General features: G+C 39.8%; 1 pseudogene across 1 annotated transcript; it reads right to left on the bottom strand.

Annotated features, from left to right (window-relative positions):
• Positions 1–206: 206 nt before the first annotated feature.
• LOC311213906 (GTPase-activating Rap/Ran-GAP domain-like protein 3) lies at positions 207–19,783 on the bottom strand (annotated as a pseudogene). Its single transcript has 14 exons — positions 19,631–19,783; positions 18,630–18,704; positions 17,517–17,628; positions 16,707–16,805; positions 13,754–13,870; positions 12,874–13,046; positions 12,418–12,576; positions 10,393–10,459; positions 8,669–8,776; positions 7,443–7,561; positions 6,886–7,018; positions 3,310–3,421; positions 2,310–2,505; positions 207–497 (listed from the first exon to the last, which is right to left on the bottom strand). The product of its transcript is annotated as a GTPase-activating Rap/Ran-GAP domain-like protein 3 (transcript).
• Positions 19,784–21,246: the final 1,463 nt, after the last annotated feature.

Below are 21,246 nucleotides of genomic sequence, written 5' to 3'. Positions count from 1 at the left end.
GCTCGGGGACGTGCCGTCCCGGAGACCGGAGTGTTTTCTCCTGTGCGGAGTTGCGCCCGGACGTACTGAACCGCTGGGCTCCGGTCCTGGGCGATGTGTGTGCTAGGCTCACCACGGTCCGGGGCTGACCTAGAGCGGCTTTTGGACAGTGGTCCCGGGTGCAGGAGTTTGGCCACAGGTTGCACAGGGGGCCAGCTGTCCCGTGTTCAGGGGGTCCGTCGTAGGGCGCCGTGGGTGCCGGCGGTGCCTTGAAGCTGCTGGCTGTTGTCCGCCGGCTCGGGGAATGGCCGTCTGGAACCCTGTGTACTGTCCTGTGTGGAGCAGCGCCTGGCCATCCCAAGCCGCTGGACTGCAGTCTTGGGTGAAGTGTGTGCTAGCCACACCGGGGTCCAGGTCCCATCTCGATCGGCTCGGAAACGGCGATCGCAGGACACAGGTGTCCAAACATGAACGTATGGGTGCCGCCTTGCCGTGATGCGGGAGGCTGTGGCCCAATGCTGAGCACCAAATGGCAAAAAAGATGATCTTTATTGGCTCTGTGTACATTGAAGGGCTCCTACGGAAGAAAGGTTTTTCTTGGCACGGATGTCAAAGAATCCATCTCCAACTGAAATGATACAGAACAAGTTTTGACACAGAAACAGAAGTAAGAAGTCAAAAGGCTAAGGCAGCATTTCACTAAGGAGTTCTGAAGGAGCTCATGGATAAGCTATGTTTTCACTTTTCACACTTGAAATTGTCTGAATTGAAACAGATGACTTGAAACCTGACTAATATGTTTAGTTAGGGTTGTTCAGAAAGAGAGAACACAGAGTTCAGTTGCATGTGGGGCTGCGTGAAGGCTCCCCTGGGGAGTTCAGTTGTACCCAAAGGCTTCCTTTGGGGGCAATTTTGGATGGGCGAAAGGGGCTTTGTACGCCTTTTCTGGGGTCCTATTTTAAATTCCTCTCAGATTCCACCCAGGGATAAATATTTAGGGTTGTTCAGAAAGAGCGAACACAGAGAGCCCAGCTGCATGTGGGGCTGCGTAAAGGCTCCCCTGGGGAGTTCAGTTGTACCCAAAGCCTTCCTTTGGGGGCAATTTTTGATGGGCAAAAGGGGCTTTGTACGCCTTTTCTGGGGTCCTATTTTAAATTCCTCTCAGATTCCTCCAAGGGATATACTTAGGGTTGTTCAGAAAGAGGATACAGAAATATTTCTATATAAAGAGCAAGAAATACCCTAATTAAGCCAAAATCTTCATATATAAAAAGCCTGGAAGCATCACTTTTTCATGAGAAACAGCAAACCCCTTCAAAACATTGTATAAAATTGATTTTTGGCATGAAGGAAAGGGTTAAAAAAAAGTCAAGCTTTAATGATGAAATACTATCTTTTAACAAAACAAAAGATCTAATATGACTATTTCATCATAGAAAACTAGCTTCTTGGTAGTAAAACTTCAGCCCGCTCCATTTAGAAAAATATATTTACTTGGAGCAATGAATTCTATTGTTGGTGTAAAAGCAGACAACAATTAATTCTGATGCCAGCACAGGAATCTTTGTGTAGTCAGAAAGAAAACCAGGGCACGGGCTTCTGCCTGTAATGAGGAAATCTGCAGGTGCACTACAGAAACAGCATTCCCTTTGTGGAGAAATACAATGTATTTTTGACTTCCAAGTTTATGGAAGATTTGAAAGCTTGTATTTTCTTATAAAAAGTCATTCTACTCAAAGATTCTTAATGTCAAAACAGTTTTCAAGTTTCTCTTAAAAAAAAAAAATGTGCAAGGACAGGTCAGAGAAAAGAAAACAACACGTTCTTGTTACCTGATCTTTATAGAGTAACCATCATTCCTCAGTGAATAAAACACAGCTCCATCATTTCAAGGACAGACTGCACTTGCGTTGTCTGAAAAGACCTTGTCTAAAAGCTTTTTTTTTTTGAGAATGAAAAAACAAAATGAGTGATTTACATCATCAAATTCTTCTTTCTACATGGTGCACACTTGTAAAACAGCTCAAGATATTAGTAACAGCAATTAACTGAATGCCACTTTCATTCAGGTACTTCAATTATAAGAAGCTCAGAATAAATAATACTTTTTACTTCATTTTCAGCCTGAAGCTCTCATTGATTACCTACCTTTAGAATGCCACAAAAAGCAATGTTGAGATAAGAAAACATACATATGTCAAAGATGTAAGCATCACCAAATCAGGCTAAGCAAGCCAGAACAACATGGGTTCTATAAAGATTAATCACCAATACTTCCAGACACATTTTACCACTAGAAGCAGTGTTTGTGACATTCCTACAGAGCTCACAGATCTGTAAGAAAAGTTGAAGTAAGGAACAGTCTGTCTGCACTTCAAGTCAATGTTGTCCTCATCGTATAAAGAAGTCAGATGGAATGGATAGCTAGATGGTGAGCTCTCCTCTCTGTTTGCTACAGTATCAGGATCTGAACTAGTGGAAAGATGAGGACTCTCAGAAAAGCTTTCAAAAGAGGCTGAGATTATTCTGCAAAGATGAAGACAAAAGTTACTGAGAAACAATACACAGGTAAGGGCAAGCAGAGTCAGTGGCTATTTCTGCATACAATCAAGTTATCCTAAAGGCAGAGACAAACCATTAAAACTGAATTTCTCTCTGTTTTACTCTGCTTCCACACCAAGCTAGCACTGAACCAGAGCCTTGATAACAACTCATATTAAAACAGAGATTACATACATCAGATTATTGCCCAAAGGTCATGTTAATGAATGCTCCCCTCCATATAATTTTCAAATAGTGGAATAAATATAATAACGTTTTACATTGCAGTGGATTGAAAAAAAAAAAATCTCAGTCTACTGTATCTTGGCTGAATTCTGCTGCTACTTATCACAAATGCAGGTTATAAAAACAATGAAAAAAACCACAATGGCAGGGAGTCTGGTAAGCAGATACAAACAGACATATGCAATAGTGTTTCTTTACAAAATTTATTTGGAGATGAGACACAAGGATATGAAGAAAACAGCAAGTGAGTCTGCACAGTGCAGACGTTGTAGGCCTGCTGACTGTCTCAACTGCACCAGGTCCCCACAAAGTCCCATTTAGTCTTGCTTTCTTCATAACATATCTTTAGCAAGAGGTATAACCATTTCAGTACTGATAGTATTCAGATACTCTAATACACAGTAGGATGAAATTCACAGTAGTATACAAGGGCCTCAGTCAGGCTATACCAAACTAAGATTAGAGTAAAAAGGTTGAGAAACAATCAATTCCCAAAATACTTACAGTCTAACTTAGGTTATTTTCTAAAGCCCATATATTTACCTGTCGCTACTAGTTGATCTTACCGCTCCCTGCTTGGGATCTGACTGTCTTCGAGGAGCCTTTTTTTGCTTTTGTGCACCTTCTGTCTGGGGAATAGGTTCATCCAAAAGGCCTCAATAAAGGAATAAAAGTCTTAATACTCTCAAAAGGAAATCAAATAATCACAAAAAACCATTGTGATCTCTCTTGATGGTTTTCATTACTAACTAAAAAGTTCCTAGCTGGCTTAGAATATGGTTACCTTATAATAGAATCATCATAGAATGGCTTGTGTTAGAAGGGATCTTAAAGATCATCTAACTCCAACCCCCCTGCCATAGATAGGGATGCCACCCACTAGATCAGGTTGGCCAAAGCCCCATCCAGCCTTGCCTTGAACACCTCCAGATATGGGGCATCGACTTCTCTTGGCAACATGTTCCAGTGCCTCACTACCCTTACAGTGAAGCATTTCTTCCTAGTCTAGTCTAAACCTATCTTCTTTTAGTTTATAACCACTTCCCACATCCTATCATTATCTACCTGAGTAAAGAGTCCTTCTCCATTTTTTTTTACAAGACTCCTTTAATTATTGAAAGGTCACAGTGAGGTCCTCCCTGTAACCTTCTCTCCTCCAGGCTGAACAGCCGCAGCTCTCTCAGCCTTTCTTCATAGGAGAGGTGCTCCAGTCCTCTGATCATCTTTGTAGCCCCTCCTCTGTACTCGCACTAACAGGTCCAAATCTTTCTTGTGCTGGGGGTCCAGACCTGGATGCAGTACTCCAAGTGAGGCCTCAGAAGGGCAGAGTAGAGGGGGGACAATCCCCTCCCTTAACCGGCTGGCCACTCCTCTGTTGATGCATCCAAGGATGCAGTTGGCCTGTTGGCCTGCAAGTGCACACTGCTGGTACATGCCGAGCCTTTTGTCCACCAGAACTCCCAAGTCCTTCTCTGCAGGTCTGCTCTCAATGAGTGCTTCTCCTAGTCTGTCCTCATGTCTGGGATTTCCCTGACCCAGGTGCAGCACCTTGCACTTGGACTTGTTGAACCTCATTAGGTTCACGTGGGCAGACTTCTCCAGCCTGGAACTTCACCTGAAATGCAGAAGGAAAAAAGAACGTTACACTTTCATACCAGTATCAGTTCTAAATACTTCAAATGAAAAGTTATACAGAAAAGTTATAAACTTTATGTGGGGTGCTTTTTAACCCAAGTAACAAAGATCTTCCTTGTACTGTATCTTTCACTATAAATAGGCTAGGAGGAGGAAGAAATACGTCCACATTTTGCAGACTGACAACTTGGCTTACTGAGAAAAAGCATATTGCCTGTCTTAAAAACAGAAATTCAGATTCCTGAAATTCAGATTCCACCGGAACGGTGGGGATGACAAACTCCCAACCGACCCTGAACGTGTGCGGGATTTGCTACTCCACCTGGATCCCTACAAGTCCATGGGTCCGGATGGGATTCATCCCCGGGTGCTGAAAGAGCTGGCGGACATCATCGCGGAACCTCTCTCAATTATTTTTCAACGATCCTGGGAATTTAGAGAGGTCCCGGTAGACTGGAAGCTGGCAAATGTTGTGCCGATTTTCAAGAAGGGTCAGAAAGAAGACCCTAGCAATTACAGGCCTGTCAGTCTCATGTCAGTGCCTGGTAAAATCATGGAGAAGATGGTTCTCGAACTTATTGAGGCTCGCCTGGGGGACAAAGCAGTCATTGGTCCCAGCCAGCATGGGTTTGTGAAGGGTAGGTCCTGCCTAACTAACCTGATTTCCTTTTATGATAAGATCACCCATATGGTGGACCAAGGGAAACCAGCTGATGTGATTTTTTTGGGCTTCAGCAAGGCTTTTGACACGGTTTCCCATAGGATCCTACTGGACAAAATGTCCACCATACAGCTAAATAAAAACATCATACGGTGGGTGAGCAATTGGCTAACGGGCAGGGCCCAAAGGGTTATGGTAAATGGGGCTGCGTCAGGCTGGCGGGCGGTCACCAGTGGGGTCCCTCAAGGCTCCATTTTAGGGCCGGTACTTTTCAATATTTTTATAAATGATCTGGATGTAGGAATAGAAGGTATTTTGAGCAAGTTTGCTGATGACACCAAACTTGGAGGAGTTGTGGACTCCAATGAGGGTGGAAAGGCCTTGCGGAGGGATCTGGATAGGTTGGAGAGCTGGGCGATCACCAACCGCATGAAGTTCAATAAGAGCAAGTGCCGGGTCCTGCACCTGGGACGGGGAAACCCTGGCTGCACGTACAGACTGGGCGATGAGACGCTGGAGAGCAGCCTAGAAGAGAGGGATCTGGGGGTCGTGGTAGACAGCAAGTTGAATATGAGCCAGCAGTGTGCCCTGGCAGCCAGGAGGGCCAACTGTGTCCTGGGGTGCATCAAGCACGGCATCGCTAGTAGGTCAAGGGAGGCGATTGTCCCGCTCTACTCTGCGCTGGTGCGGCCTCACCTCGAGTACTGTGTGCAGTTCTGGGCACCACAGTATAAAAAGGACATGAAACTGTTGGAGAGTGTCCAGAGGAGGGCTACGAAGATGGTGAAAGGCCTGGAGGGGAAGACGTACGAAGAACGGCTGAGGTCACTGGGCCTGTTCAGCCTGGAGAAGAGGAGGCTGAGGGGAGACCTCATCACAGTCTACAACTTCCTCGTAAGGGGGTGTCGAGAGGCAGGAGACCTTTTCTCCAATAACACCAGTGACAGGACCTGCGGGAACAGGGTTAAGCTGAGGCAGGGGAAATTTAGGCTTGACATCAGGAGGGGGTTCTTCACAGAGAGGGTGGTTGCACACTGGAACAGGCTCCCCAGGGAAGTGGTCACTGCACCGAGCCTGTCTGAATTTAAGAAGAGATTGGACTGTGCACTTAGTCACATGGTCTGAACTTTTGGGTAGACCTGTGCGGTGTCAAGAGTTGGACTTGATGATCCTTAAGGGTCCCTTCCAACTCAGGATATTCTATGATTCTATGATTCTATGATTCCTTTCTCTTTTCCTCTTCTGTCAACAGTGCAGCAGCAGATTGAAATACATCTAAATGAACAAGATCTACATACATCTTGCATTATCTAGTTGGTGTTCCTTTGTTTCTCTATTATTTATCCCTCTAGATCGATTGTTCACAGATCATGTTACACCAAATTTACTGTGCATTTATTAACTTTAAATTTATTAACTCTTTTGAGACTAGAAATACTTCTTGCCTTTAGTTTTCATTAGTTTAATTAGCTATCGATAGTTTAGCTGTTCATAAATGAAAGGAATGGCATATGTGAAGTCTGAAAGTTTTCCCCCAATTTTATACCTCTTTTTGCTTTATAGTCTTGGCCATATTGCCAAAGACTCATTAAGGTAGTGAAGCTTAATTCTTCCCCTCCTACAGACATGATTTCTTCAAAACAGTGCTGCTGTGCATTCAGAAGAGATACCATGGGGCAGAAGCTCAGCCAGGTGTTTCAGATCTCTGGATAAGGTTTCCATCTTCCAGACTCTCAGCCATGAAAACAAAATCTTTTAACGGATTGATTTCATTTTACTGAAGATAATAATCAAAGCTTCAAGCAGCCTGGAAACCACATTACCTTCTGAAGAAGAAAGAGGACATTCTGGTATTTCATAAGCCGTCGGTGCTTGAGGAGAACTTGAACTCATTTCCTTAGAACTGCTATGAGATGATCCCCTTACTGCAGCAGTAGCTTTAAAATAAATATCTGACTGAAATCACAAAGAACTCATCATTAGTACAGCAAAACTTTCTTAAACACTTGCTGAAGAAGAGCTTAAATGTTTGTCCACTATGTTCTATTGCCACTGTTGCTGTATTGCTGCTAAGTTAACTACAGCTGGCCACAGAAAGGCTATCTCACTGTAAATGGGGAGAACTTCTGTGATGTTCAGAAGAGCATTTGCCCTGTAAATAATCAAATACTTCAGCTCTGCATTACTGCAAGCAATAAAGGACAGTTAGATCAATTCCGATTCTCACTGTACTCACTACAAGCTAAGAGCACACAAATTAACAGTTAATGCAAATCAGAAAATGTGTCAGTTTTGGTTTGGTTTGGGCTTCAGCAACTCTTTATGTGAATTAGGTCCCAACACTTCACAAATAGTCAAACATGCTTTTCTCATGTCTTACCCTTGATGCTACAAGCTGAAGCTCAGGCACAACTGCTGTGTGGACTAAGTTTCCACTCACCACTAATCAGATCTCAATGGAATCAGTAGTGAAGGCAAGGATAGAAGGGAAAGCGCAGACTGCAATGAAACAAAAATTATTTTGCAAGGAAGAATGATTAAAGTAAATGTTTCTCAGATGCTCCCTGAAAACAATTCTTGAGTATCTGACCTACTCTGGTATCTCCCTTTCCTATGACAAGATTTGTCTACTGTACTGATGGACATTCAGATACAAGCCTGAAGAAAACTTCACTCTCCATGCCTGGCAGAAAATAAACTGAATGGAAAAAAAAAAAAAAACAGAAAAGAGAGAAAGGAAAAAAAAAAAAGTTTATCAGAGGAAAAACTTGGCCCCAAGGCTCCACTTATTAAAGATACCATATGCAGAATCTTAGCTGAAGTGGCATCATGAATGCAACATGCTTAGAGAATCACAGAATCATCTAGGTTGGAAAAAACCTTCAAGTCCAACAATCAACCTGACCTACCAAGTTCCATCATTATGTCCCTTGGTGTTGCAGGAAGCACGGCTGAAAGCACGACAGACACCAGTAGAGTCAGATCATGCTCCATTTTATTGCCCGAATAGCCTAACTTTTATAGTGAACTTAACAGGGGTGGATAGTGTTTCACACAAAATTATTGGTCAAAAACACTCAGACAAACAACTACAAGAACACAACCCCATCTGCAAGAAAACAACCCCTCTTGTGATTAGCAGTCATATAGACCTTGTCCTTGAAGCCAGAGGCTGGTAACAATATTTTTCTGAATTCCTCAATTGGGCGATGTGGGAACACTGTCATGGGAACTTCTCATAGTTGCCCTGGTAGCTTGGTTTGCTCAGCTGCAGCAAGCCATTGGATTTTTGCTGTTTCAAAAAATCCTTCAACATCTTGGTGTTATGTCAACACCTCTCCAGGGATAGGGATTCCACCACTTCCCTGGGCAGTCCATTCTAATGGTTAACCACCCTCTCCATGAAGAAATTCTTATTTATAGGAATTTATTAACCCATATTTATTAAATTTTATTATATTAAAAATAGATTTATATATGTTAAATTATTTTTATTTTTATATTTATTTTATATTTATATTCCTAGCACACATGCTCCAATTCCACCAACAGCCAAGTGCAAGCCTAAAGAGTAATGAAAAAAGGGTAAAAGAGGTATGTTCTTACCAACATCATAAGGAACTTGATTCCAGCTAAAGTGAAAGTCATAAGCCGATGACTGGACGAGTGGAGAACCTCCATTAAAAGGATACACCTTTCTATATTGGCAAACATCTGTAACAAAAAAAGGAAAAAAAGAAACCTCCAATATCTTACAGCACAAATGACAAACACCAACATTATAGGTAGATTTTACAGAAGTGAGGATAATACACAGATAAATATCAAACACTTATGTAGAAGTCCCTCTATATCTAAACAGACCATAAGGGAAATGTGCTTCCTTTGTGAATACATTTACAAGACACAAATAGTAGAGCTACATTTTAATAACTTGTCAGATTTCACAAAGTAAGTATTGTTCTGTTTCAGCAATCATCAGCTCCTTACTTTGTCTATGGATAGAGGAATAGTTAAGAACATTTCTGAAAGTGATGTAAGCAGAGCTGTACCTCTCTGACTATAAAAACTACCCTTCAAGCAGCCACATACTAGCACAGTTTGTGTTCTTTGAGGATTGTAATACACATGGGATACTACAGATACCAAGATTTCATTAATCATATAACTTTTGAATCTACTACTTCTCTATTTTTAGGTAAAATCCTTTTTTTTTTTTTTTTTTTCTGTAATTGGTGTCCTTAAACTTAAACTAACTTTATATCCACAAGTGTAAAAAAAAGGTCTTGTTTGAAATCCAGACTTAGAACACTGTCAAATCATGTGTTTTCATACTTGTTCCATGATGATACTTTCATAATTGTAAAACTGTCACAAGACCAAAAGAGGTTTCCCTGTGACAGGGCCCTACAAATAGGGATTCAAGTTGCTGCAACCCTGTACAACAGGCTTTAGGACCTTAGGATCAACCAAGTTTGTTAACTTTGGCTCTGTGACGAGCCTACTAGAGTAGGACTGATTCTGCACAGAAGTACAGGTTTGGGAATTCACACTACTCAGACCTTTTAGTTCTGAAGCAGTACTGAGTGAACCAGAACTAGGTAGGATTTGTTAAACTACCGAAACCAATGAGGCCTCACAGAGCATACAAAGATACACTTTAGAGACTTTTTCCCTGTGGTACCAATCTAACGGCCAATGCTAGAATACGTAGATGTATTTATCCTGTTTCCATCAATGCTCTCTTTGGAAAGGCAAATAGGACATGCCATCTGAAACAGAAAGTTGTGCTTTGTCCTTCAGCATCACCTCATAAAGGACGTTTCATACTCATAACTTTCTTTTTCCTGAGGACTGAAAGCAAAACTACATGTGTACAGCACAGAAGAGCATATGCATATTAAATCCAAGGCCGTTTTATAAAAAGAGATTAAGAGAATTACAATTTTAAAATGTGCCAGCACAAAGAAGTGTGCAGAAGGAAAGAAAGCACAATGACAGAATGGGAAAGCACAAAGAAGAAAAGGGGTGGAATACTAATTTGTACATGTCCTAGAAACACCCAGTGTGAGACTAGGCAAAGAATACGATAGATCTGAAGAAATAGGACTTTTGTGAGTAAGATGGTAATGTCTGTCCAATTACACACACCACAATAAAACAGTACTTCCATTTCTAGTCCTTCTAATATGCACTTAAATTGAAAAAAAAAATGTATTTTGAAATACTTTCCGTGAAACACTGAAACTTTAAAATACAGATCTAAACTCCAATGAAGAAAGAATTACATGTTGAGATATTATCATTTCCAGTCTTCCCTAACTACTTACAGTTATAACATAACAGTAGGCCAGCTTCACCATCTTCATATACATCAATAGCTGCAACAAAATTTACCTGCAATGATAATAGGAAAGGGTAATGATCAGGCAGATAGGATACTGATGTTACTATGACCAGGTTTTGACTAAGAAGCAATCAAATCAGTTGGTGCACAATTACAGATAAAAGAAAAAAAAAAAACTATTTCTTTTTTGTGATTCATTTTCAGGATGCCGATAGGATGGAAATCAATTTCTTTTGTATTCAATGCTGTATTTCAGTAATGCATATTCAATTTTGTACCTTCAGTATAAATACATACCTACAGTATAAAATGATACAAACATACCTAACTTACTTGACAATATAAATTTTGGGAAACTGAGTTATTTCAGGGTAGCTTTGAATTAACATGCTATGCTAAAAATAGCAATTCTTTCCAAAAAGTGAAATCTAAAAAGCTCGACTGAAAATCATGACTAGCAGAAAGATCAAAAGTGCCAATTACTGGATCAAAACCACTAACAGGTACATTGATTGATGTGGATGTACTTCAAGAATTACTGAATAAGCTGAATTTAGAAACTGAGAACCACTGCTGGATAAACTAAAATGGTTTTTGCATAGCATAGGCTACTTATATTCTCATACTTTAATCCTGTATTTGTCTTTTACAGTTAAATTAAAAGAAAAACAAGACACCCATAAGTAGTAGCATGTATATTCAGAGAAGGAGACCTCCCTGATGAAATACTTAAGACTGGATTAGACAAATGTCTCCTAGACCACACTATTTGCTACTTGGGCAGGGCTGGAGATTGACTTCATGAACTTCATGGCTTTCCTTTGTGCAATAAAGTAGGTGTTCTCTTGATTTAAGACAAATATAAGGCAAGAACCGTTAAACAGACCTGGAAGCTTATATATATCTATACAAAACACATTTTGACCCATCCTTTGTAGCAACTGAAAGACATTTCTGCTTTGTGACCTGTGGAAATAATTTGGTAACCAATTTCAACAACACAAAAATCACTGGCACAGATCTAATTAACTTCCTGCTTTGTCTGTGTTCTCAAAGGAAATAAGGGTTACTGGGGAAGAGAACAGAGGGGGCGATTCTTGACTGTCCACATTCTTTAATTGTATTTCCTTCTTAATCCAGATTAAAATAGATTCCCATTGCTGTGGAGAATCTTAACACTGTATTGCCAATGCAATAGTACCAACCCTCTTCATCATCAAATCTGAATAAAAACACAGATGATTTAAAAAAAAATCAACAAGAAGCATCAAATCAAAAGAGACGTCCCTTATACCATTATGAGCAGAGAAGTCAACAGAACACAAGAGTAACCCTGTAAAAGGTTCTTTTTTTTTTTTTTTTAAATTATGCTTAAAGCTATACATTCACATCCATATTAAGAAATTATTGAAATTATTTGATTTTCAAAATGCTGAAGATCATTATCATCCCAGCAACAGGAAACATTTGAACCCTTTTCCAAAAATCAGGATGTTTACTTAAATCCCAACCCTATGTCTCAGTTAGTAAGATACAGTTAATGTATTACTTGGCTGGGCAGCAGTTTAGAACTAAAAGATATACACAAATATTTCAGTTTTAGTACATGCAAATAGGCAAATCTGAATGAGATAATGGTGGCCAAAACCTGAAATTATTTTGCTGCAACCTCCTAAAGAATAAAACACAGAGACCATGAAGAAAAGACAAAAATCAAAATATTGACTGAGAAAGGAGAAAAAATGGCTTTGCATTTATACTGACAGCAATATTCCAGAGCTTGAAACACAGGCTCTTTCCTAATATGTCATACCTTATAACTACCTCTCTTAGGAGTGATTATTATCACACATTCCAAAAGGAAAAAATGCCTCAGAGTACTCTAAAGTAGAAGTTAAAAAAGTGAAAAGTAAAGGAGACAAGAGGATCTCCATAAATGCTGCTCCCAGGAGGTCAGCACAGCATGGACCAATTCTGCAAGAAAATAGTTTAAATGCTAGAAATTTACTTTGTTTGCTTCAACATGATGCAGTCTATAGGACTCCCCAATACTTTCATTAACTAAATCAAACTGATGCTGATACGCCACACAGATCATAACGTCACTGTCTCCAGTAGGTCCATCCACCAGTGTCATAACCACTGGAGGGTCAGAAAGGCATATTTCCTATGAGATAAATAATAGTATTATTCTCTTTTTCAGGCTCTTAGTGTGAATATTGCATTGCTCCATGAATTTACAAGGATGTAATCTAAGCAGAGAAGCATGATACAGAACAAGATGACAATTTAAGAAGTCTGAAATATTTATTTGGCATATCAATGATGGATCTCCATCGTATTGCTTCTCACTTACATCTGTCTGGAGGTTCCAGACGATAAAATGCATGCTCTTTGCCTTTTTCGTCCACTAGCTGAGTGCTGCCCAGTCTGTAAAAGTGATTAGTGATTAGATTACACATACCCAGATGTACTGGAACTCATCTACTGGACATTCAGGTAATGACAGCAAAGAGCTGCTGGTTAAACTGTTGCATGGATTGTATTTCTTTGTGATGAGAAGTAGTTTGTTCTGAATACCCACAACAATCCTCAGTTCACTGCCATGGTGAGTATTAATGGCATACAAATGGCAGCCTAAGAAAAAAAAACAATTTAGGTTGTAAATATTTGGGGTAAGGACTGTTATTTTTAATTTTTTTTATTTTTGCTCTGTAATTGTATGATGGTTAGTACAATGGGTATCTGATACCTGAGCACCACACAATTACAAACATCCCAACAGGATAATAGTAAATTCTAGAAAAAGACAAAAGGCAGTAAGTCTTTTGAAAACTATTTTCCCCCTTACTCCTTTTGCAAGTAAAAGAGTAAATATATGTTTTTTTCTTTACTATTCTGCAGTTTCCAGCTTTCCAAGGAAGCTTGATGCTGAATATCGGAAAATGTTTACATCTACTAAAATAATCTGCAATACCCAAACTATTCTAAGCATTACTAATTAAAAAAGATTTGCCATTGTTCTTCTACCTCACAGTGACCTTTATTTCAGTCTTACATCCATGCATAATTTTTCTTATACCCCTCAATCCTGAAAGCAACATATCTGTTTTTCACCAGAGCTTTTCATCAGCAGTGATTGCCAAGTAACATGGTATGTTTTTACCAAGTTCTCAAATGATAGGCTGGACTGTACCCTATGTTATTTTCACACATAAGCTTAAAGTTTGAATTAACTGTCCAGAGATAAAACTAAAGGTGAAGCCTCAAGGGAGCTAATAAACCCTGGCAACTACTGGCACAATACCACAGTGTACACTTTTAATACAAGATAATAAAGCTACCTTTTGTTCTCTCCAATTTATTTTCTCTGCAGTCATATTTGCTTCTTAACATCTGCTTTGTTTCTATATCTTTTTGGACAGCACTCAATCTGAAGACAAGGAGACGAGAATCTTTTCCTGAAGATGGAGAAAGTTAGGGAACAGCAAATTAGAAAAAGACAGTGGTGGTTTGAAATTAATACTTCCAAAGAGATGAATCACCTAACAGACAGCATTGCCATAAAAGCAAAGTTAAACAATTTTGCTTCTCTGAGTGTAAGCAGCAATGTGACAGGAAGACTGCTTGTGAACTCTATCTAGACTCTACAGTTCCAGTAAACAACCCTTTCAGTTCACTAGCAGAGTTTCCCATCAGATGGTGCTGCGGCAATAAATAATAGGAGCCTCAAATCAGTGAAACCTACACTGCTAGAAGACGGTGAAAATAAGACAAACTAAAGGCAAGAGAAGAAGGGTTAACTTTAAATTCTGGAACCATCCAGCCTAGCAGCTGATACCTGGATCCTTAACAGAGTCTGAAAACCTTTTGGATGTGGACTGGTTTTGCTTATCAGTTCTTCAAAGTTAGGCAAGTTAGGTTCAAGGCATATTCCAACTGCAAAAATAGCACAGCATCCACCACCACGGCTAAATGTTTTTTTCCACAAAGATAGACATGAGTGGAATACACAACACCGAAATTTAAAATAAATAAATAAATAAATGATACACTACTATTTGCAGTTGGAAATAAGCTATTGTTAAGAGTAGTTTCTTAACTAAAAGCCAAGTTTCTTAAAATGCAAGTAAAACAAGATTATCTGACAAAAGTATACTCTCTTACTAGTCTAGCTGGTATAGCTGGAAACATAAGCACGCTTTCTTAATATACATGTATAGTCAGTGTGGATCCAACAGTAAATACAAAAGCAAGATCACATGTGCTGCCTTCAATTCTGATAATAGATAAACATGAATCAGGGCAGCTTCTGGAACCTTTATGACCTTCTTTTCCCATAGAAAGTGTAAGAGAAAAGAAGATGCAATGTTTCCTTCAGTCCACCACAACTTGAAACACTGATCAACCAGCAAATTCTTACTGTCAACACCGATTAAAGGAAAATGAAATATATGCAATCTCTCTCTTTTCAAGAACGTACATACAAGAATGCGTGCTTCCATGAATGAGTTCATGGAGGAAGAATGGCAAGCAAAATTCACCCTTTTGAAAGGAAGGCTAGAAAACATAAGCTAAATCAAATGTTCAAGAACAGCATTACTACTCATTAATTCAGCTCTGTCTCTTTGTCAGGTGTGTCCTATAGGATGCATCCTAGAGATTGCATTCCTCAATGCGTTCCTCTTTCAGGATACTAGTTGTTTTGCAAATGTCCCAAATAACCCCACTGTGGTGTTACATCTGTGGCTGCTCATGAAACTATCATCCAAGCTTTTCTTTGGTGTCATTTTTTTTAAGAGAGTGCATATTTTAGGGACATTTAATCCTTTTGAAATGAGGGTTAAAAAAAAAAAAAAAAGTTGTTTGGACAGACGGGTTTTAAGTTTTATTTTTTTATTTTTTATTTTTTTTATACCAGAATATTCAGGAGAATATAATCTATAGAACTAGAATGTGGTTACACATCACAGAACAAAAACCAGTAACACATTTGGTAGAACAGTGACAGCATAAGTAATTTCCTCCACGTTTTTGTACAACTGAACAAATACATTATTCAGCTAGGGAGATTTCCAGAGTGTTGAGTTCTAAGAGTAGCTGGAGACCAACTATATACTGGTGGATGACAAATCTGACATGAGCCAGTAATGTCTACCTTCAGCCCAGAAAGTTAATCATATCCTGTGCTGCACAAAAAGAAGTGTGGCCTAGAAGGTCGAGGGAAGTGATACTCCCCCACTCCACACTGCCCCTGTAAGATACAACCTGGAGTACTGTGTTCAGCTCAGGTGCCCCCAGCACAAGAAGGACATGGAACATGGACCTGTTAAAGTTGATCCAGAGAAGGGTCACAAAAATGATAAGAGAGCTGGAACACCTACAAGAAAGGCTGAGAAAGCTGTGTTCTTTTAACCTGGATAAAAGAAGGCTCTGAGGAGATGTTATTGTGGCCTTTCAATACTTAAAGGAGGCTTATAAGAAAGAGAGAGAGAGACATTTTACAAGGGCACGTAGTGACAGCACAAGGCGTAATAGTTTCAAACAGAAAGATGGTAGATTTAGCGAATAATTTATTCCTTATATCTAATCTATGAGAGTGGTGAGGCACTGGAACAGGCTGCCCAGAGAAGATGTGGATGTCCCATCTCCTGAAGTGTTCAAGGTCAGGCTGGATGAGGCTTTGGGCAACCTCATCTACTGAAAGATGTACCTGACCATGGCAGGGAGGTCGGACTAAAAGGTCTTGAAAAGTTGTTTCCAACCAAAACCATTTGATGATTCAATATGGCCAGTTTCAGGTTTACTCTGAAGCATGATTCTGAGCATCTAGAGATTTTTTTCCACACCTTTTAGTAAAACAAGCAAACAAACAACAAACAGTACTTGTTGTATGCACTCCCTTATTCTAAATGAGGCATCTAATGCACTTGCCAGTGATAAAAACATGATTACCTCAAGACACTTACAAACCCTAAAGCCATAGGGCATGTACGTAAGCAGCCCAGGGGAAATCAGCAAAGGGAAAGTAGTGGAAAGATCTGAAAAGGAGAACAATAAACTCAGAGCTCAAAAACCTAATTACAATAATTAAGAATAGCTATGTGATGTGACAAAAGGTGATTATATAAATCTAGTGCTGTGGGAATTAAAATTCTACAGCATGCTTCCAAGTTAAAAAACAAAAACAACTCTTAAAGAAAAGCACCTAGGGCATTCCCTTCTACTGATATGTCTGCCAAATAAACAGTTATACAGACATTCAAGTAAGAACCAAATAACAAGGACCTCTCCTACCTTTGTCTGTTTGGGCAATCAAAAGATCCAGAGCTTCCAACACATGCATCTGCTTTATTTGGAGAGTTTTATCAAATACTTGAACTGATGGCTGACAATCTAAAAAAGAAAACACACGTATTTCTTTAAAATTCTGCTAAAATTTGGTAGTCAATGGTTCTGAACTATTTCTTTCTAATAAAATAAGTCTTGTTTTTTCTCATGAAAATGAAACATTCTGCACAAAGCTCATATGTATGCTGCAGCATCATAACCAGTACTTCCTTATAGGAGTGTTTTATCATTGCCATGGATGAAATTATGCAACTGAAGCCTGAAAGGGACCTTTCTTTTGAAAGTCTGAAAATTTTCACTGATAACTAACTTCATTCCCTTAGTCCCAATGGTCTTACGTGGCACACAGAAGATAAGAGGTCAAACTAGTAAAAGCACTGCTATGGAAGAAACAGGCTTTCATCACCACATAAGCCTTGTGCTTCATGTTCATTAGTATCATCAAGGGCTAAAAAATCCGGACGCTCCTTGAGTTTGGGTTTGACTTCATAAATCTTTTCAGATGGCCAAGATAACAGCATCTGAAATAACAAAACATTCAGAAATCTGCACAAAAAATGGCTCCAAATAAGAATTCTGATGCAGAGAAAAAATCTGCAGCTAGATTACATAAATGTTATAGATTCACTTGGATTGGTACTCTCCTTGCAGGTGAGGACTTACCAATTACCTAAATAGAGCTTATGAACATTTATTATGAAGAAAATGGTCAGATACATAAATAATTGACACAAGAACACAGCATCATTTACTAACCATCAATTAACAAGATACCAGCGTCTGTAGAAACCAGCAAGGATTGGCCCCAGGAATCTGCGCAGACAACTTCATGAGGAAAATTACTGCAGAAAGATTGGGACTCCCAAGGCTATGATGTAACATAAGGGATACATATTAATTATACTAAGAAATACTGACCATATAGACACAAATGAGATAAGACAGTGACATGTAAGAACACATAAATACTTTTGGCAGGGTACATTTCTTAAAAGTATATTTTTTGAATTTGAAATAACAAAATCTAATTAATTTTCTTGCAGAGAAATACTCTCCCTAACAATTGGATTTGGAGACTAATAAGTATGATACACTCTTGGAACACTGGAATTAAAATCCAAGCAGCTGATATTCAGTGCAACCCTGGAAATTTCTTATTAAACAATTAAAATACAGACTTAAAATATACGCACCACCATGCATATACAGTTTGATTTCATTTCATGGTTCATTTGTGATATTTAGACATGGTACCGCTAAAACTACCTTTCCCCCAAATTGTTCTTTTGTCATGTGTTCTCTGTACTTACCTCCTAAGTTCTGTCTCCTCCCCCCTCTCTTCTCTAATATTAAGTATTAAGCTGCAGTCTGAAATTCTACAAGCACTTCTGAAGCTTCTATATATAAGATGCACCTAGAAAAGTGTAATTTACTTTCTTCACTCCTATGCCTTGTAAAAAAAATGTAGTTACAGGAAATAAAAACACAACTAAATTTTGCTTTAAACTTGATAAAGATGTTAAAATAATCAAAAGATGATTGGTTATGGAAAATATTATGTTGTTGTTGTTGTTGTTGTTGTTGATGATTGTTTTTTTTTTTCATGAAATATGCTCAGATATAAAAATATCCAGACTTGCATTAGCATGAGAAGTACTACTACCTTCAGGCTCATCCTTTATTCATTTGCTATGGGCTGAAGAATCACTTTAACACACTATATGTTACAACTTTGCTGCTATAGTATCTAATCAGAAAAGTAAATAAACAATATATACAACTGATATACAGTGCCATGCTCAATTGAATTTAGTGTTTTTTTTTTTTTTTTTTTTTTTGAACTCTCCTTACACAAATGGGTTCACTCACCTCCTTTTTACAGAAGCTGGTGGTTGCCAGGGTAGGTGATGTATCCCCTTTCACAGTGGTTTTCAATTTCAGCGCCTAATACAAACAGGTATTTTAATTAAATTAAGCTTTTGTCACTAATATATAACCTAAAGCCTAAGAAGAAAGGACAACTTAGGATGACAAAGTAGTTTACAGCTTGGAATTGCTATTACAGTTATTAAGAAAGAAGGGGAATTATCTATACCCTGAAGAAAGACTGCAGTGATCACTATGGAGCTGCAGCCAAAGCCTACATAGCTTATAAAAAAAAAGGAAGCTCAAAATATGAAGTGTCCAACATAGTAATCAACAGAATGACAGAATGAAATCATAGAATGGCTTGGGTTGGAAGGGACCTCAAAGATCATCCAGTTCCAACCACCCTGCCATAGGCAGGGACACCACTCACTAGATCAGGTTGCTCAGGGCCTTGTCCAATCTGGTCTTGAACCAAGGATGAGGCATTCACAACTTCTCTGGGCAACCTGTTACAGTGCCTCGCCACCCTCCAAGTGAAGTATTTCCTCCTAACCTCTAATCTAAATCTCACCTCTTTTAGTTTAAAGCCATTCCCCCTTATCCTGTCTTTATCTGATTAAGAATAGTTGTTCCCCATCTTTTTTTTTTACGTCCCCTTTAAGTACTGCAAGGTTGCAGTGGGGTCACCCCGGAGCCTTCTCTTCTGTAGGTTGAAAAGCCCCAGCTCTCTTAGCCTTTCTTCATAGGAGAAGTGTTCCATCCCCTTGAGCACTTTTGTAGCCCCCCTCTGGACCCGCTCTTAAAAGATAAACATCCTTCTTGTTCTGGGGGGCCCAGACCTGGACACACGACTTCAAGTGGGGCCTTAGAAGGGCAGAATAGAGGGAGACAATCCCCTCCCTTAACCTGCTGGCCATTCCTCTGTTGATGCAGCCCAGGATTCAGTTGGCATTCTGGCCTGCAAGCATGCACTCTTGGTTCATTTCAAGCTTTTCATTCACCAGAACCCCCAAGCCCTTCTCTGCAGGACTGCTCTCAAAAAGTGCTTCTCCTAGTTTGTCTTCATGTCCAGAATTGCCCCAAACCATGGAGTATTGGGTGCCTAGAGCATGTCGGGAGATGCAGTTCTCCAGCATGGGCTTTCGGGCGGCCATGTTGGGTGCCCCGAGCATACCGGGAGATGTAGTTCTCGGGCATTCCATGTCCGGGACACCATCTTGGGTGCCCAGAGCATGCCGGGGCATGTAATTCTTGGGAAGTCACTTTGCCCATCAGGGAAAAACCTGTTATAGAAACACGTGTCTAGAAATGATCAAGGTTCTCACTGTTCAAACGTTTGTCATAAAAGCAAAACAAACTGAAGGAAATGCTCCTTTTCAGAGGTCATCTCTCATTCAGGAAAAGATGAAGGGAGTGCAGGAGGTAGTCAAATGAACTCCTACACATTGATTCAAAGATCAAAGCCAAAATTCCTTGAAGTGGTATATTCTTTATTGCAGCGCTGGATGCACGGGGGATCTCTCCACCTATCGTGCATACCCAAAGCGGAAAGCAGTCTTGAATTTATACAATCAATCTATCAATATTCTACAAGCGCCTATACATATTCATTACCTATCCCCGCCTTCCCTCACTTCTCATGTTAATTAGCCTTTTGGCACCTTGCGTCCGCGTAGAGCCTCCCAAGAATTGTGGGCAGGGGTCTTTGGGAGGAAGACCCCGAGTCTTCCTCACAGTGTACTTTTCACCTTTGGTCAGGAATCTGCTGAGTTGGCAGGTTTCTTAATTGCAAGAGCTGGTTGTTGCTAATTCTTCCGTTTGTTGTATCTTTATAATGAATTCCAATGTCCAGTTTCAAGATTTATAGTCCTTACATTTGTTCCTCTGTCCGTCTGCCACTTCCTTATCATGAGTTCCAGTGTCTTGTTTCGAGATACACAGTCCTTGTCTGGGGATTGTCCTTGCCTCTCCAATGCCTATTACCCTTGCCTCCCAAATGTCACCTTAATCAACATTATTTTAACAATCTTTTTTTTTTTTCTTTTTTCTTTTTTTTTAAATAAAGTGAAAGTGTAATACACAATAAATGTTTGTTCATTGTCTTTTGTATTATAAAAACAAGGAGTTCTGTTTGAGGAGCGGGAGTTGTGAGAGCTCCCTGCTGAAGTAAGGAGATGTATAATACTTGGCTAGACACTATGAAAATTCTTTTGCTTAATGTAACAAAAAAGAGAACCCCCTCCCCTTCTCTCCTTCTGCATCTCAGTTGCCTCTTTTGTTCAAAGACACTGCTGCAAAGCTCATGTAACCATCTCCTGATAAGTTGCTAAACTAGTGTATCAACATCCTGCCTTCCTGTCTCACACTGGGCCAACATGACCAAATAAAAAAAGAAGTTGAACCACAACGCCAAGGAAGACTACGGCCTTCATCTTCATGACCACCAGAGGGACAGAGACGACCCCCTAGCAACAGTGCGCGCAGTCGTGGAATATACCAGGATGTGCTGCGTAATCCCAGAATTACCAAGATATAAAAAGGGACCCTGGCGGGGGTGAGGTGCGCACCGTTGGCGGAGCCGAGACTCCCCGGCTGCCCAGCGCTGTTTTGCTTGCTG

Source organism: Netta rufina (assembly GCF_964035555.1).
Source record: "Netta rufina genome assembly, chromosome: 12".
Lineage (NCBI taxonomy): Eukaryota > Metazoa > Chordata > Aves > Anseriformes > Anatidae > Netta > Netta rufina.
The sequence above is the reverse complement of the archived record's forward strand: the minus strand, read 5'-3'. Positions and strand labels throughout refer to the sequence as shown.